Below are 17798 nucleotides of genomic sequence, written 5' to 3'. Positions count from 1 at the left end.
ATCCGAACCCTTCTTTCATTTCCATCATTAAATGATGAAAACTTGAGCATGATTTTACCTATTTGAGTTTCCACTCGAGCTTTCTTTAAGCCTGTCTTCCTTCTGCTTCTTGATGTTTTTTTATGAAATAGAATCGCTCATAATCCTCTAGGATCAAACAATTTTATGGTATTTTTTAGCTTTTTTGTAAGGCAGTGAGGTTAAGTGACTTGCCCAAGGTCTCACAGCTAGGTCATTATTAAGTGTCTGAGGCTGGATTTGAACTCAGGGACTCCTGACTCCAGGGCCAGTGCTCAATCCACTATACCACCTACCCACCCTTTTATATTCTTCTAAAATCGTTTTTATGATGAATCTGACAAACATTAACAATATTTGCTGATAAAAAAAGAGGAAAAGATTATCTGTAACTTGGTGAATCTCTTATCACCTAAGGTTTTTAAATGAATGATGTTTATTTTTGTTTTTATTCTAAACCTAAGGGCCTCTAAAATAAATAGTTTTATATACAAAATATTATAGAGGATTTTTTATGGGAAATTCTATGACATACAGTTTGACTTAATATATATATATATATATATATATATATATATATATATATATGATAAATTCAATGTTAGTTTTAAGACTCTCCAACTTTTCTAAGTTTTTAGGGGACTTCTATTCTGTGCAAATAACTTCATTGGCCCTCATTTCTTTACTTTTTTTATTTCAGCAAAAGTATTTCTAGATGCTTTCTCTCATCCAAATACACAATCTTTCTAACAGTCAAAACAATCACATGATTGCAATGTTCAAAGTTTTCTCATTCTATACCTTGAGTCCATCAAGTATCAGAAATAGATAAAATCCTTCATCTTTGCTCTTGAGTCAAGTTTGTCATTGTACTCATAATTCAGAAGTCTTTCAAAATATTTTTTCTTTACAATGTTATTATACAAATTATTTTCCAGGTTTTACTTAATTTATTCTATCAATTTATATAAATCTTCCCAGAGTTCTTTTGAAAGGTAAAATCATTTCAAAATACTGAATAATTCAATATTTCATGGGTGTTCAAACAGGTCTAGCATTTTTGATTTGAATATTTGCCAAACTCTTTTCTTGGCTCCTCATAGTGTCTAGGTATCTAAACTGTGGCTCCAAGAGGCTGTGTAGCACCTATAAGTGGCCACATCCCAGTTAATCATTTTAGGAGACAGACCAAACCAGGCTGAAGGCAACTGATAGACCTCAAACCCATTCAAGACTTGGGCAAGTGAGTACCACCCAAGCATATGAAGACTTTCCTGGTGGAATGGAAGGATGAGAATAATTTGTTCCAACAGCCATGAAGGTGGCTGAAGCAGGTTCTGTGAAGTGCTTAGAGCTCCATCTGATACTGAAGATGCCAAATTCATCCATTGTATGGCAGGCTGTCACCAATCATCTTTTTTTTTTTTAGGATTTTTTTTGCTTGCCCAAGGCCACACAACTAGGTAATTATTAAGTGTCTGAGGTCAGATTTGAACTCAGGTACTCCTGACTCCACTTAGCCGCCCCACCAGTCATCTTGATTTTTGTCTTGCCACTGGACTTTAATGACTGGAAGAGAGAGTGAGGCTGTCAACTTTATGCAATATTGCCTCACTTAAATCCAATTCATGTAGAAGTCAAGTCTTTTCTTTGAAAATAAGGACAAATAACAATAACATCCCATAATTCAGCCATTTCCCAAATAATAGTCATTCTTCCTTAGTTTTCAGTTCTCTGCAACCTCAAAAAAGAGTTGCTTTAAATATTCTGGTAATATGAAGCCTTTTCTTCTTTCATCCCTTTGGCTTGGGTCTAGTAATTATATCACAGGATTAAAGGGAAAACACACTTTGGTGACTTTAAAAGCCTAGACCAATTCATAGCTCTGCCAACTATGTGTGTTTTCCCATCCTTGCCAATCTAATAGATGAAATGAAATCTTAAGAGTTGCTTTAATGTGCATTTCACTAATATTTAGAGATTTAGTTCATTTTTTTCATGCAGTAGTTAATTGATAGCTTGAACTTCTTCCTCTGAGAACTGCCTGCTCAATATACCTTTGATCATTAATCTACTATGTTAACAGTAGTACCAGATCTCAAATTAGAAGGAAGTTGTTTAAAAACTGATTTAGTACTGATTTAAAAAATTCAGAGTTTTGATCAAGAGGTTGTTTAAAAAATAATTTAGCATTGGTTAAAAAAATCAAGAGCTTGATCAGTGCAACAGATGAGGTATGCAACATATAGAAACAAGTGAACCCAATTTATATATATATATATTTATAATGTCATTATATTAACATATATATCAAACATGCTGTTATTATTGCTATCATAATAGTGGAATTTACATGGGACTTTTAGTTTTACAGAGCACTTTATTGGACACCATGTCCAAAGAGACACATGTTCTCTCTCTCTCTCTCTAAATATATATATATATATATATATATATATATATATGAAAGGGAAGACTTTATGACCAAATAAGGTATTAGAGATGATAAAATGACAAATTTTATGTGCATGAAATTAAATTTGTTGTGAACAAACCCAGTGAAACTAGATTAAAAGAGAATTGACTTAAGAAAAAAAATTTATAATGGGTTTCTCTGATAATTTCTGCCTTCAAGATATTAAGGAACACATTCAGATTTATAAGAAAAAGAGCCATTCTCCATCTGATAATTAGCAGAAAGATTTGAACAGGTAGTACTCAGGAAAAGAAATCTAGGTTATCTATAACCATATGAAAAATCCAAATTAATGGTAAAAAGAGAAATAGAAAAAAAAGAGAATAGATTAAATTCTAGAGAATAGTTGAAGGAACTCTTAGGTTCCACACCAGAGTTAGCATATTGGCAAAGAAAGCAACACAAAAAAAGGAAAATGAAAAATGTTGAAGGTAGAAGGTGAAGATAGTCATATTAGTGTACTCTTGATTTAGCTATGGATTAGTATGCCCATTATGAAAAATTTGCAACTTTGCCAAAAAAGGTTACTAAACTCTGCATACCTTTTGATCTAGTATACCATTATTAACCTATACCCCAGAGGTTGGGGGAAAATAAAGAAGCAAAAGGTCCTATATATTCAGAAATATTTATAGCAGGACTTTTTTTGTGGAGGCAATGAAGTAGGAACTATTGCTGCCCATCAGTTAAAGAATTGCTGAACAAGTGAAGATATATGATTACAAAGTAATATAACCGTGCTGTAAGAAATGATGAAGGGGACAGTTGTAAAAATCTGGGAAGATTTGTATGAGCTAATGCAGATCAAAATGATTAGAGCCAGGAGAACAATTTGTATAATAACATCATAGTAAAAATAAAAATTACGAAAGACTTAAGAACTCTGGTTAATTGAAATGATTAAACATGATTTCAGAGGCTCAGTGATGCTACTAATTGCCCATCAGATGATAGATTAAATAAGTAGAATGAGATGCAAAGTTTTGGACATAGCCAAAATGGGATTTATTTTGCATGAATACAAGCTTTCTTCTTTCCATTGGAGTGTGAGGGAGTTAGGAGAGAAAATAAAATGTTTGTTAAATTGAAAGGTGGAAGTAGAGAAAATAAATGTTATCTGAAAAAAATTAATTCAAAACAAACAAAAGAATAAAATGAAATGTAACAGTAGAGTACTAGATTTGAAAATCTGCATGGTCTATATTCTACTTACCTCAAAGTAATTCAGAAACTCTCAAAAAATAATTCAAATTCTTTTTATATTTTGGATATCAGATCTTTTTTTCAGAAAAAAATACTACAGATATTTTCTCAGTTAACTTCTGCTTATAATAATAATTGTCTTGATTTTGTGTATATAAAAGCTTTTCAATTTTATGTGATATATTTTGTTCCAATTTATCTTCTATGATCTTCTTCATTCCTTGACAGGTCATCCTTATCCATAGTTGCAAAGTCTTCTATTTTTTAAAAATTATGTGAGTTTTTAAAATAAATAATGTGAAATTTTATATCCAGTTTATGCATTTATTTGGAGTTTTTGTAGTATATGGTGGGAAGTGTTCGTCTAAACTGAATTTTTTTCAGACCGTTTTCTGGTTTTCCTGGAAGTTTACCCTAAAAGTTAAGAACTTTGGTTTTTATTAACATTTTGTTCCTATGTTCATTTGCTTCTGTATGTTAAATTTCATGGATCAACTTTTCTTATGTTTTAACAGGTACCAATAGTTTTGATGAATAATATTTTAAGGTATAGTTTTTCCCCAAGTGGATCTTGTCATTTTTTTCTAGCTCTCTAAAGTAATCCTTTGGCAGTTTAATATGGCACTGAATAAGTAAATTAATTTAGGTAGTATTGTCATTTTTAAATACTGTCATTATTTGTCAGCAATTATTATATCTCCATGTATTTACTATGTCTTTATTTCTGTAAAGAGTGTTTCATAATTGTTTTCTTAGAGTTCTTATGTGAATCTCTGTAAATGGATTCCTAAACGTTACATATTCTCTAGTGATTTTGAATGTTATTTATCCTTCTATTTCTTCCCACTGGATTCTGTTGACAATATTTAAAAGGCTGTTGTTTTGTGTGCTTATTTTATAGCCTGATACTTTGCTGAAGCTCTTATTTTAATTAATTTTAAATTATATTAAATCTCTTTGGTTTTTCTAACAATAATATCATCTGCAAAGGAAAATAATTTAGTTTTCTTTTTTAAGTACTTTTTAAAATTGTTTTTGGGAGGCAGTTAGGGCTAAGTAACCTTCCCAGAGTCACACAGTAAGTGTCAAGTATCAAGTGCTTGAGATGAGATTTGAACTCTTTATGCTAGGGTTCTATGGTGCTCTATGCACTGTGCTATCTAGCTGCCCCTTTTTTCTATAATTATTACTTCAATTTTGAGGTCTTGTCACATTGCTGTAGTTAGCATTTCTAGAACTATGTCAAATATTATGGTAATAATGGACAACTTGGTTTTAATGATTTTATTGGAAAGGTCTTAGTAGTATTTCTATCTTAGATACAAGTCTGGCTCTTGATTTTAGATAACTGTAAATGCACTATATTCAAGGACCATTTCTATGCTTTCTGATTTCTCTCTGTGTGTGTGTGTGTGTGTGTGTGTGTGTGTGTGTGTAAAACAAATGAATATTGTATTTTGTAAAAACAAATTACATCTATTAAAAATTTAATTTTGATTATTTTTGTTGTTAACATGATGTGCTATGTTGAATGTTTTCTTAATAATTGATACAATCTTGGCATAAATTATTATTTGGTCATGATATAGTCTTTTTAATGTGTAGCTCTATGCTTATGTTGAATAATTAGTTCTACTGCTTACCCTTTTATTTTTGCCCCTGAAATATTTCTTTTTCCTTCTCTTTTCTCTTAAGATCATCTAAATGCAATAAAATTACTTCTAAGTTCTTTGTTTTATTTACTTCCTCTATGATCCTTGAAAATATTATAATTTTAACAAGATACTTGTTTTTTCTCCCCTTGTTAGAATACAAACATCATCATCATAATATAGTTAATTGCTCAAATTTATTTGCTTTTTTATTATTTTGATTCTTGATTTACATTTATATATACATATATACATATATACATATATACATATATATATATATGTATATATATATATATATTCAGCCCTGTATTCTTCATTCTAAATGCTTAGAAGCCCTCTATTTCACTTAAACTCTCTTTTTTATTCCTGTAAGATTATACACAGTTTTACTGGGTAAATTATTCTTACTGTTCAGGCTATATCTTTACTTTCTGGAATAATGTCTCCTACCTTTTACAATGTCAAGTCTTATGTGATCCCAACTGGGGCTCCTTGGTGCATGAATTATTTCTTGTTGAATGATTATAGCCCTTTTTCTTTGACCTGAAAATTCTGTATGAGGCTGTGATATTCCTGGGGCTTTTCATTTTGACATTTCTTTCATGAGATGATTCTATTTTAACCTTTTAAAAGGTCTCAGTATTTTCATTCCTGATTGCTTGAAATATGATAGCATGAGTTTGTTTGGTTTTTTTTAGTTGTTTTTTTTTTTTGCAAGGCAAATGGGGTTAAGTGGCTTGCCCAATGCCACACAGCTAGGTAATTATTAAGTGTCTGAGACCGGATTTGAACCCAGGTACTCCTGACTCCAGGGCCAGTGCTTTATCCACTACGCCACCTAGCCGCCCCCATGAGTTTGTTTTAATTATTGAGGTCATCTAATGATTCTTAGATTCTCAGTTGTTTTTAATAGGATAACTTACATTCTTATATTTTTTTCAGGATTTTCATTTATTTATAAGTTCTACTATTTCTACTATATTTCATTGTACAAACTAGCTTCAAAGAGTCTATGACTTGAATAAGGTTTTGCATCTCCTGCACTAAGCTACTTATTCTCCTTTCAATTATTTTCTCAGGATATATCTTTCCCATATTTTCCACAAGAGCTCATTTTATTTATAATATTTTGTTAACTCTTGCTCTATTTTTTCATGAATTCCAGTAAAATTTGTGGCAAATCTGTAATGTTCTTGATGCTTTATACTTTTGTTGGAAAATCAGTAAACCAATTATAGAACATGTATGTGACAGAATATTGCTGATCTATAAAAAATTACTGATATGAAAAATTCAGAGAAGGGGAGACTTTTATGAATTAATGCAGTATGAAAGGAAGTAACACAAGGAAAATAATATATACAATAATATAAATGGAAAGAACAAATAAATAGAATGTTATGTAATTATCATTGCCCTGTTTGGGTTCAGAGAAAAGCTGAAATTTCCTCTCTTTTATATATAGAGAAAAGACTATTGGTTTGAAACAATTCAGTCAAGGTTAAATGGGTTGCTAAATTTTTCCTAAATTGTTTTTTTCTCCTTTTAAAATCTGTTAGTGAACATTGTCAGGATAGTATAGTAAGAAGAAGCAGCAAAGGTGAGAGCCAAGATGGTAGAGCAAAGTCAAGGACATGCCCAAGTTCTCCCCAAAATCACTCCAAAACCTTTTAATAACAGCTCTAAAAATTTCTAGAGTTGCAGAATGCACAAAAAGACTGAGCAAAACAATTTTATGACCCAAGACAACATGGAACATTAGTGGGAAGGGTCTATTTTACCAGGGTAAAAGAGGAGCACAGAGCAGCACAACCTGCACTACAGCAAACCAGCCCCAGCAATCCAGGAAGAGACAGTGAGGGCACCTCGGTCAGTGGCAGCCCTGGCAGTTTCCAGACCTCTCAGAGATTGCCAAAGACACTTTGAAAGATCATCAGGAAAAGTCTTCCCCATTAGAATGAGAGTAGAGCACAGTCCAGCACAGATCTTAGAAGTGTACAACAGATCCCAGCAGAGAAGTAGCAGGCCTTGGGAATCATTGATTCAACAGCAACAGCTGTTTTTGGAGCGCTCAGTCCACCAACAACTGTAACTATGGTCATGAAGAAGATCAAATTACACAGTCAGAAGAAGAAAAACAAAGTCAAAGGTTCTACATCCAAAGCCTCCAAGAAAAAATATGAATTAGTCTTAGGACTCATAAGGGCTCAAAGAGGATTGTGAAAATCAAACAGGGAAAGTAGAGGAAAAATTGGGAAGAGAAATGAGAGTGATGTGAGAAAATAATGAAAACTAAGTCAGCAGCTTGGTGAAGAAGGAAAAAAATATTGATGAAAATAACAACTTAAAAACTAGACTGGGTCGAATGGGAAAAGAAGTCTAACGAGGAGAAGAAGTAGAATTGGCCAAATGGAAAAGGAGATGCAAAAACTTACTAAAGAAAATAATTCCTTAAAATATAGAAGGGAGTAAAGGGAAACTGATAACTTCGTGAGGAATCAAGAGACAATAAAGAAAAACCAAAAGAATGAAAACTAGAAGGAAATGTGAGCTATCTCATTGGAAAAACAACTGACCTGGAACACAGATCCATAAGAGATAATTTAAAAATTATTGAACTACCTGAAAGGATCAAAAAAAAAAGAACCTAGGTATCATTTTATTTTTCAGAAATGTACAAGGAAGGGACAGCTACATGGCACAATGGATAGAGTACCGGACCTGGAGTCAAGAGTACCTGAGAAATATACAAGGAAAACTGCCCTGATAGCCTAAAAATAGAAATTGAAAAAATCCACTGTCACTTCCTTAAAGAGATCCCCAAATGAAAACCATCAAGGAATATTATAGCCAAATTTCAGAGCTCCTAGGCGAAGGAGAAAATATTGCAAGCAGCCAGAAAGAAACAATTCAAACATTATGGAGCCACAATTAGGATAGCACAAGATTTAGCAGCTTCTACGATAATGAATTGTAAGGCTTGGAATATGATAGCTCAGAAGGCAAAAGAGCTTGAACTAAAACCAAGAATCAATTACCCAGCAAAACTGAACATGCTAGGGGTGGCTAGGTGGTGCAGTGGATAAAACACCGGCCCTGGAGTCAGGAGTACCTGGGTTCAAATCCGGTCTCAGACACTTAATAATAATTACCTAGCTGTGTGGCCTTGGGCAAGCCACTTAACCCCATTTGCCTTGCAAAAAAAAAAATCTAAAAAAAAATATAATAAAAAAACTGAACATGCTGTTTCAGGGAAAAAGATGAGCATTCAATGAAATAGGGGCTTTCAAATTTCATTCATTCATTTATTTATTTTTTTAAGTGTCTGGGGTCGGATTTGAACCCATGTACTCCTGACTCCAGGGCTGGTGCTCTATCCACTGCGCCACCTAGCTTCCCCAAGCTTTCAAATTTCTTGATGAAATGATCAGAGCTGGAAAGAAAATTTGATCTTCAAATATTAGACTCAAGTAGAGCATAAAAAAAGTAACCAAGAAAGGCAAATCATAAGGGACTTAATGATATTGAACTGCTTATATTCTTGCAGTGGATAACTCATATGAATTTCCTTATCTATTGGACAGTTAGAAGGAGCATATATTAACAAGGCACAGGTAGGAGTGGAATTTGAAGGTATAATATATTAAATGGATGGAGTTAATGGGTGAGAAAGGAATGTACTGGAAGAAAGGAATGTACTGGGAGAAAGGGAAAGAGGGAGGCAGAATAGGGAGGTTAGTTATTACACCTAAAAGAGGCAAAAAAAAAAGCTTTTGCAGTGGAGCAGAAGAGAGGGAGATAAGGGGGAATGAGTGAGCCTTACGCTCATCGAATTGTCTTAATTGGGTATAGAAATCTATTTTACCCTAGAGGAAAGTAAGAGGGGAAAGGGATGAAAGAAAGTGTGTGGGGGGTGATAGAAGGGCAGGAAGATTGTGGAAGTCAGATACTTTTGGGGAGGGACAAGGTGAAAGGAGAGAATAAATGGGGGTAGGGAGAACAGGATGGAGGGAAATATAGTTAACAATAGAAACTATGGAAAAATTTTAAAGCAGGTTTCTGTGATAAAAGACCTCATTTCTCAAACATAGAGAAATGAGTCAAATTTTATTTATTTGTTTGTTTGTTTATTTATTTATTTTAGGTTTTTGCAAGGCAAATGGGTTAAGTGGCTTGCCCAAGGCCACACAGCTAGGTAATTATTAAGTGTCTGAGACCGGATTTGAACCCAGTTACTCCTGACTCCAGGGCCGGTGCTTTATCTACTGTGCCACCTAGCCACCCCTCAAATTTATAAAAAATAAGAGTCATGGTATAATTGATAAATGAGCAAATGGTCTGAACAGTTTTCAGATGAAGTCAGCAATGCTAGCTATCTAAATCATTTTTTAAAATGTCCTAACTCACTATTGATAGGAGAAATATGGGACAATTCTGAGGTACTATCTTATACTTAATGGATTCACTAATAGGACAGAAAGAGAAGATGACATGTTGGAAGGGATGAAAAAATTAGACTAATGCACTATTGGAGGAGATATGAAATGATAAAACAATTTTGAACTATGCCCAAAGGGCTATAGAACCATGCCTACCTTTTGACCTAGCAGAACCACTACTAGGTCTGCATACCAGAAGAGATGAAAAACAGAAAGGAAAAAAGACATATATATATATATATATATATATATATATATTATATTTATATATATGGATATTTATAGCAGCTCTTCTCTGGTGATAAGAAACTGGAGATTGAGGGGATGCTCATGGGTTAGAGAATGGTTGAATAAATCATGGTATGTTATTATGAAGAAAAGCTATTCTGTAAGAAATGATCAACAGGATGTTCTCAGTAAAAAATTTACATGAGCAGAGGCAGTGGGAAATGTACTATATACAAAGTAACAGCAATATTGTAGGATGTTTGGCTGTGAATGATTTACCTTTTCTCAGTAATGCTGTGACTTAAGACAATTCTGAAGGATCTTTGGTAAAAAATGCTATCCATACCAAAGACAGAGCTGATGGTATCTGAATACAGATCACTGCATACTATTTTTTAAACTCTATTTTTTCTTGGGGGGGCTATATTTACTCATTTAAAAACATTATTGTGGTAATATTTTTACAAAAGAAGCATATATCTCCACACAGATCTAGAAAATACTATACCAAATTCTTAATTGAGAAAGCCCAAAAAAAGTCACAATGACTAATTTTTCAACCCAGGAAGCTTAAAGAGAAAGAGAGATTAGGGTCTTTCCAGGACTACAAAAAATGGAGCATTTTCAGACCTAAGGACTGAAAGAAGGCACTGGGGCAGAAAGAGGGCTCATTTCTATTAAAAATCATTTAAAAGTATTTGTATAAATGAATTTTTTCCTTAAATTTATCTAAAACTATCAGCAAACATTATTGATGATAAGGTTAAGCTAGATGTCTTCCCAATAAGATCAGATGTGAAATAAGGGTGCCAACTGTCACCATTTTTATTTAAAATCTAGTGATAGGGACTTCTGGCCAAGATGGCAGAGAGAAGACAGGCACAGTTCTAAAGTCTCCTGATCTTTCCCCATCTGTCATATGAAACAAACCTCTTCAAAGAAATCCGACCCACAAAACCCAGAAAGAAAAGCCAGGAGAAAGAACATCTACCTCAGTATTTGTCTCCCCCAGCAGCACTGGACGAATTGGGGCAGGTGAGTCTGGGCTCAGAGAGAGGATCAGCCCCAGATCAACCAGATTAACAGCTAAATTAGAACCGGGAGTCTGAGGGCCCGAGATCCGGACCTGCTGGATCAGTGGTGGGGCTAGATGGCAGGAGCTTGAGTCAACTAGGGAATAGAGGCACTGGTGTTGATGCTGTCCCCAGGGGAGCTTGTGGACAGGGATGGAGGGAGAGTTGCAGTGCAGGAGAACTGCGGACACCATCCCTGGGCTCCTCTGGTCTGAGAAACTCAGAGTCCAGCCTCCATTACAGCTCAGACCTCTTCCTAGAACAAACAAATGCAAACTACTGCCTCAGGCCCAGGTGTGTGAGCAGAAGAACCAGCTCAGCTGAGGAATGACCTCAGGCCAGGGTAAAGAGCACCATTAATTGAAGGCAGAAAAATTCAATAGCTCCAACTCCTCACTTCAAGCAAAGGCCTCAATCAAGGTCACAGACACTCCAGAGAAAGCAACCAACACCTCCTACTGGCCAGCCAGAGAAATTTCACTCAGTGAGTAAAGCCTCTAGCGATCCCAAGCCCCTGTGAACCAGCCCCTCCCCAACTCAAGGTCTTAGCAAAATGAAGAAGGGTCAGTGGAAAGGTGGATCCATAGAAAAATTCTTGGAAGGGAAAGACCCTAACTCAGAGAGACAAAACCACCGACCTCGAGAATAGATCGAGAGGGGCAACCTGAAAATTATAGGACTTCCTGAAAACATTGAAGAGACTTAATATTACAGGATCTAGTGATGGAAAACTGCCCTGATATCATGGAATCAGAAGGCAAGTAGTTAGTGAAAGAAATGAAAAAAAAAAAGAAAATGAAAACACCAAGGAATGTTGTGGCAAAATTCCAGAAGTATCAGATAAAAGAGAAAATCCTGCAAGCAGCCAGAAAGAAACAATTTAAATATCAAGGAGCCACAGTAAGGATCATGCAGGACCGGGCTGCATCAACATTAAGGGATCGAAGGGCCTGGAACGAGATAATTCAAAGAGCAAGGGAGCTTGGAATGCAGCCAAGAATCTACTTTCCTGCAAAGCTGAGCCTTCTCTTCCAGGGAAAAAGATGGACATTTAAGGAAATGGAAGAATTCCAAAATTTTCTGATGAAAAGACCAGAGCTAAACAGAAAATTTGGACATCAAACAGGAGGCTCAAGAGACATATGAAAAGGTAAAAAAAAAGGGGGGGGGGTGGTAAAAGGAAAAAAATCTGCTATCCAGTAAGTTAAAACTGGCTATATCCCAGCATGGGGAAAAAAGTTCTCATAAATCTTGAGAATTGTTACTCTAACAGAGAGAATATACCTAGCCAGAAATGATGGACATTCATGACCTATCAATGAGACTGCTATCTAATGGTATGTAACTGGCTTTAACCCCACTCGGGAGAAAGACTCTAATAAGTCTCAGGAATTTTGACTCTATTTGATAGAATATACTGAACTAGAAGGGATAGACACTCAGAATTTTCTATGACTTAGACAGAATGATCTAAAAAACACTACCTCCTTAAAAAGGGGGACAGGAAAGAGACGGGAGGAGGGAGGGGATTGAATGGGGGTAAATCTCATTACACTGAGAGGTACCAAAAAACCTATGGTAATAGAGGGGAAGAAGGGAGTAGATGAGAAACACCTGAATCATCTTCTCATCAGACTTGGCTAAAAGTCAACCTACACATACTCAGTTAACTTATAAAACATCTAACCTTTCAAGTATTAAAAGGGGAAAAGGGGAGGGGGGATGGAGAAAGGGAAAGGGAGTGGGGGGAAAGGGGGGAAGGGAAGGGAAAAGGGGAAAAGGGAAAGGAGAAAGAAAGGGGAGGGTGTGATATAGGAGGGCAAATACACTGAAGGGGTGGTATTCAGAAACAAAATACTGGGGAATATGGATAAGGGGGGGAGGGGGAAAATAACAAATAGAGGGAAGATAGATAGCATGGAGAGCAATAAAGAATTAGTATTCATAACTTTGAATGTGAATGGGATGAACTCTCCCTTAAAACATAAGCAAATAGCAGAGTGGATTAAAAAACAGAATCCTACAATATGTTGCTTACAAGAAACTTATTTGAAGCAGAGAGATACATATAGAATAAAGGTAAAAGGTTGGAACAAAATATATTGTGCTTCAGCTGAAGTAAAAAAAGCAGGGGTAGCAATCCTTATCTCAGACAAAGCAGCAGCAAAAATAGATAGCATTAAAAGAGATAAGGAAGGAAACTTTATCCTCCTAAAAGGTACCATAGAAAATAAAGTCATTTCAATACTGAATATATATGCACCCAGTGGGACAGCACCCAAATTCTTAGAGGAGAAGCTGAAAGAACTACAGGAAGACACAGCAAAACTCTGCTAGTGGGAGACCTCAACCTCCCACTCTCCCATCTAGATAAATCGAATCATAAAATAAGAATTAAGGAGGTAAGTAGATTGTTAGAAAAATTAGATATGGTAGACTTATGGAGGAAACTGAACAGGGACAGAAAGGAATATACCTTTTTCTCTGAAGTACTTGGAATGTATACAAAAATTGACCATGTACTAGGACATAAAAACCTAATGATCAACTGCAGAAAGGCAGAAATAGTGAATACATCTTTCTCAGATCACAATGCAATAAAAGTCATATGCAATACTGGGCCAAGGAGATATAGACCCAGAACAAATTGGAAACTGAATAACCTCATTTTAAAAATGGAGTGGACCAAAAACCAATTATAGAAAGAATTAACCATTTTATTCTAGATAATGATGATGATGAAACAACATACCAAAACTTATGGGATTCATTCAATGTGACTCTCAGGGGATATAGCTCTAAATGCTTACATGAATAAGTTGGAGAAAGATGAAATCAATGAACTAAATATGCAACTAAAAAAACAGAAAAAGAACAAATCAAAAATCCCCAATACCAAATTAGAAATTCTAAAAATTAAAGGAGAAATTAATAAAACCAAAAGCAAAAAAACTATTGAATTAATAAAACCAAAATTTGTATTATGAAAAACCAATAAAATTGATAAACCTCTGGTCAATTTGATTAATAGAAAGAAGAAAACCAAATTGCTAGTATCATAAATGTAAAAGGTGAACTCACCACCAATAAGGAGGAAATTAAAGTAATAATTTGAAATTATTTTGCCCAACTATGCCAATAAATTTGATAATCTAAGTGAAATGGATGAATATTTACAAAAATATAAGTTGCCCAGGTTAAATGATGAAGAGATTAAATACCTACACAACCCTATCTCAGAAAAAGAAATTTAACAAGCCATCATTGAACTCCTTAAAAAAAAAATCTCCAGGGCCTGATGGATTCACAAGTGAATTCTACCAAACATTTTAGAAACAATTGGTTCCAATTCTATATAAACTCTTTGGAAAAATAGGGAAAGATGGAACTCTGCCTAACTCTTTCTATGAAACCAATATGGTGCTGTTACCTAAACCAGGAAGAGTTAAAACAGAGAAAGAAAATTATACACCTATCTCCCTGATGAATACAGATGCAAAAAATCTTAAACAAAATCTTAGCAAAACAATTACGACAAATTATCACTAGGATAATACATTTTGACCAAGTAGGATTTATTCCAATAATGCAGCGTTGGTTCAATATTAGGAAAACTGTTAGTATACTGAATTATATCAACAACAAACCTATCAGAAATCATATGATCGTATCAATAGATGCTGAAAAAGCTTTCGACAAAATACAGCATCCATTCCTATTAAAAACACTAGAGAGTGTAGGAATAAATAAATTCTGCAAAATAATTAGCAGTATCTATCTGAAACCATCAACAAGTATTATATTCAATGGGGAGAGGCTAGAGGCATTCCCAATAAGAACAGGGGTGAAACAAGGGTGCCCATTATCACCACTACTATTCAATATTGTATTAGAAATGTTAGCGTCAGCAATTAGAGAAGAAAAAGAAATTGAAGGAATTAGAATTGGGAAGGAAGAGACAAAACTTTCACTCTTTGTAGATGACATGATGGTCTACCTAGAGAATCCCAAGAAATCATCCAAAGAACTACTGGAAACAATTAGCAATTTTAGCAAAGTTGCAGGTTATAAAATAAACCCTCATAAATCCTCAACTTTTCTATATATATGTCTAGCAAGATACAGCAGGAAGAGCTAGAAAGAGAAATCCCCTTCAAAGTAACCTCAGACAATAGAAAATATCTGGAAGTCTATTTGGCAAGACAGACTCAGAATCTTTTTGAAAACAATTATAAAACACTTCTCACACAAACCAGATTTAAATAACTGGGCAAATATCAACTGCTCATGGATATGTAGAGCTAATATAATAAAAATGACAATTCTACCAAAACTAAACTACCTGTTTAGTGCCCTACCAATCAAAATTCCAAAAAATTACTTAAACAAGTTAGAAAAAATTGTAAGTAAATTCATATGGAGAAATAAAAAGTCAAGAATTGCCAGGAGCTTAATGAAAAAAAGTGAAAAAGAAGAGGGTTTAGCCCTACCTGATCTAAAATTACATTATAAAGCATCAGTCATCAAAACAGTTTGGTATTGGCTAAGAAATAGAGTGGTGGACCAGTGGAATAGACTAGGTGTAAAATCAAGAGATGATGATAGTAATCTGCTGTTTGATAAACCCAAAGAGCCTGGCCATTGGGATAAAAACTCCCTCTTTGATAAAAATTGCTGGGATAATTGGAAGTTAGTATGGAAGAAACTTAGATTGGACCAACACCTCACACCCTTTACCAAGATAAAATCCAAATGGTTACAGGATTTAGACATAAAAAACAATGCTATAAGCAAATTAGAAGATCAAGGAGTAGTTTACCTGTCAGATCTATGGAAAGGGGAGAAGTTTATGACTAAGGAAGAGTTGGAGAACATCACCAAAAACCAATTAGATGATTTCGATTACATTAAAAAGCTTTTGCACAGATAAAACCAATGTAACCAAGATCAAACGAAATGTAGTAAATTGGGAAACAATCTTTACAACTAATGATTCTGACAAAGGACTCATTTCTAAAATATACAGAGAACTGAGTCATATTTTTAAAACAAAAAGCCATTCCCCAATTGGCGAATGGTCAAAGGATATGCAAAGGCAATTTACAGATGAGGAGATCAAAGCAATCCATAACCATATGAAAAAATGCTCTAAATCATTAATTATTAGATTAAAGCTTCTCTGAGGTACCACCTCACACCTCTCAGATTGGCCAATATGACCAGGAAGGATGATGATCATTGTTGGAAGGGTTGTGGGAAATCTGGGACTATTGGTGGAGCTGTGAACTCATCCAACCCTTCTGGAGAGCTATTTGGAACTACACCTAAAGGGCAACAAAAATGTGCATACCCTTTGACCCAGCAATACCACTACTGGGTCTATACCCTGAAGAGATGATGAAAAAGGGTAAAAACATCACTTGTACAAAAATATTTATAGTAGCCCTGTTTGTGGTGGCAAATAATTGGAAATCAAGTAAATGTCCTTCAGTTGGGGAATGGCTTAGCAAACTGTGGTATATGTATGTCATGGAACACTACTATTCTATTAGAAACCAGCAGGGACGGGATTTCAGGGAAGCCTGTAGGGATTTGCATGAACTGATGCTGAGTGAGATGAGCAGAACCAGAAAAACACTGTACACCCTAACAGCAACATGGGAGTGATGATCAACCTTGAAGGACTTGCTCATTCCATCAGTGCAACAATCGGGAGCAATTTTGGGCTGTCTGCAAAGGAGAGTGCCACCTGTATCCAGTTAAGGAGATGTGGAGTTGGAACAAAGTTCAAGGACTATTCCCTTTAATTTAGAAAAAAACAGATATCTTATTGTCTGATCTTGTTACCTCTTAGACTTCTTGTCTCTTCTTTAAGGATATGATTTCTCATCACACCCAATTTGGATCAAGGTACAACATGGAAACAAAGTAAAGACTGATAGATTGCTTTCCATGTTGGGGGTGGGGAAGTAAGATAGTGGGGGGAAATTGTAAAACTCAAATAATATCTTTAATAAAATAAATTAAAAAAAAGAAAATCTAGTGATAGCAATAAAAAAAGAAATCGAAGGAATTCTAATAAAGAATAAAGAAATAAAAACCTCTCTCTTTTTAGAGATATGATTATAAACTGATAGAGTTCCAAAGATTCAAATGAAAAATTAGTTTAAAGAATTTAAAATCTGAGAGTAAAAAGGTAGGCCTGGAGTTGGGATGATTTGAGTTCAAACCTGACCTCAAACACTTGACACTTGGAAGTTGTGTGACATTTAACTCTGCCTTGCAACCAGGGCCATCTCCAGTTGTCCTGACTCATATTCAACCACTGGACATGGATGACACCAGAGGAGAAAGTGAGCCTTGAGATTTACTCCCTCACTCAGAGCCAATTCACTTGCTTCACATTGCATCACTTCCCTGATGTCATGCTCTTCTTCAGAAAAAGGGCAAACATCAGACAGTATAAAATAACCTGGGAACATACCCAAGATATATAAACAGAATTAAAAAAAAACAACAACCTTTTTTTATACCATTGAAATCAGATTAAAAGTCAAAGAATTGTTCATGTGTAGGCAGAGCCAATATAATAAAAATGACAATTTTACCTAAACTAATTTATATATATATGCATTGCCATCCCAATTAAATTAACAAAGAATTTTGCTAAATTAGGCCAAAATAATTCATTTGGAAGACTGAAAAG

The sequence above is a fragment of the Macrotis lagotis genome, chromosome X (assembly GCF_037893015.1).
Source record: "Macrotis lagotis isolate mMagLag1 chromosome X, bilby.v1.9.chrom.fasta, whole genome shotgun sequence".
Lineage (NCBI taxonomy): Eukaryota > Metazoa > Chordata > Mammalia > Peramelemorphia > Peramelidae > Macrotis > Macrotis lagotis.
This window is presented reverse-complemented; position numbering follows the sequence as displayed.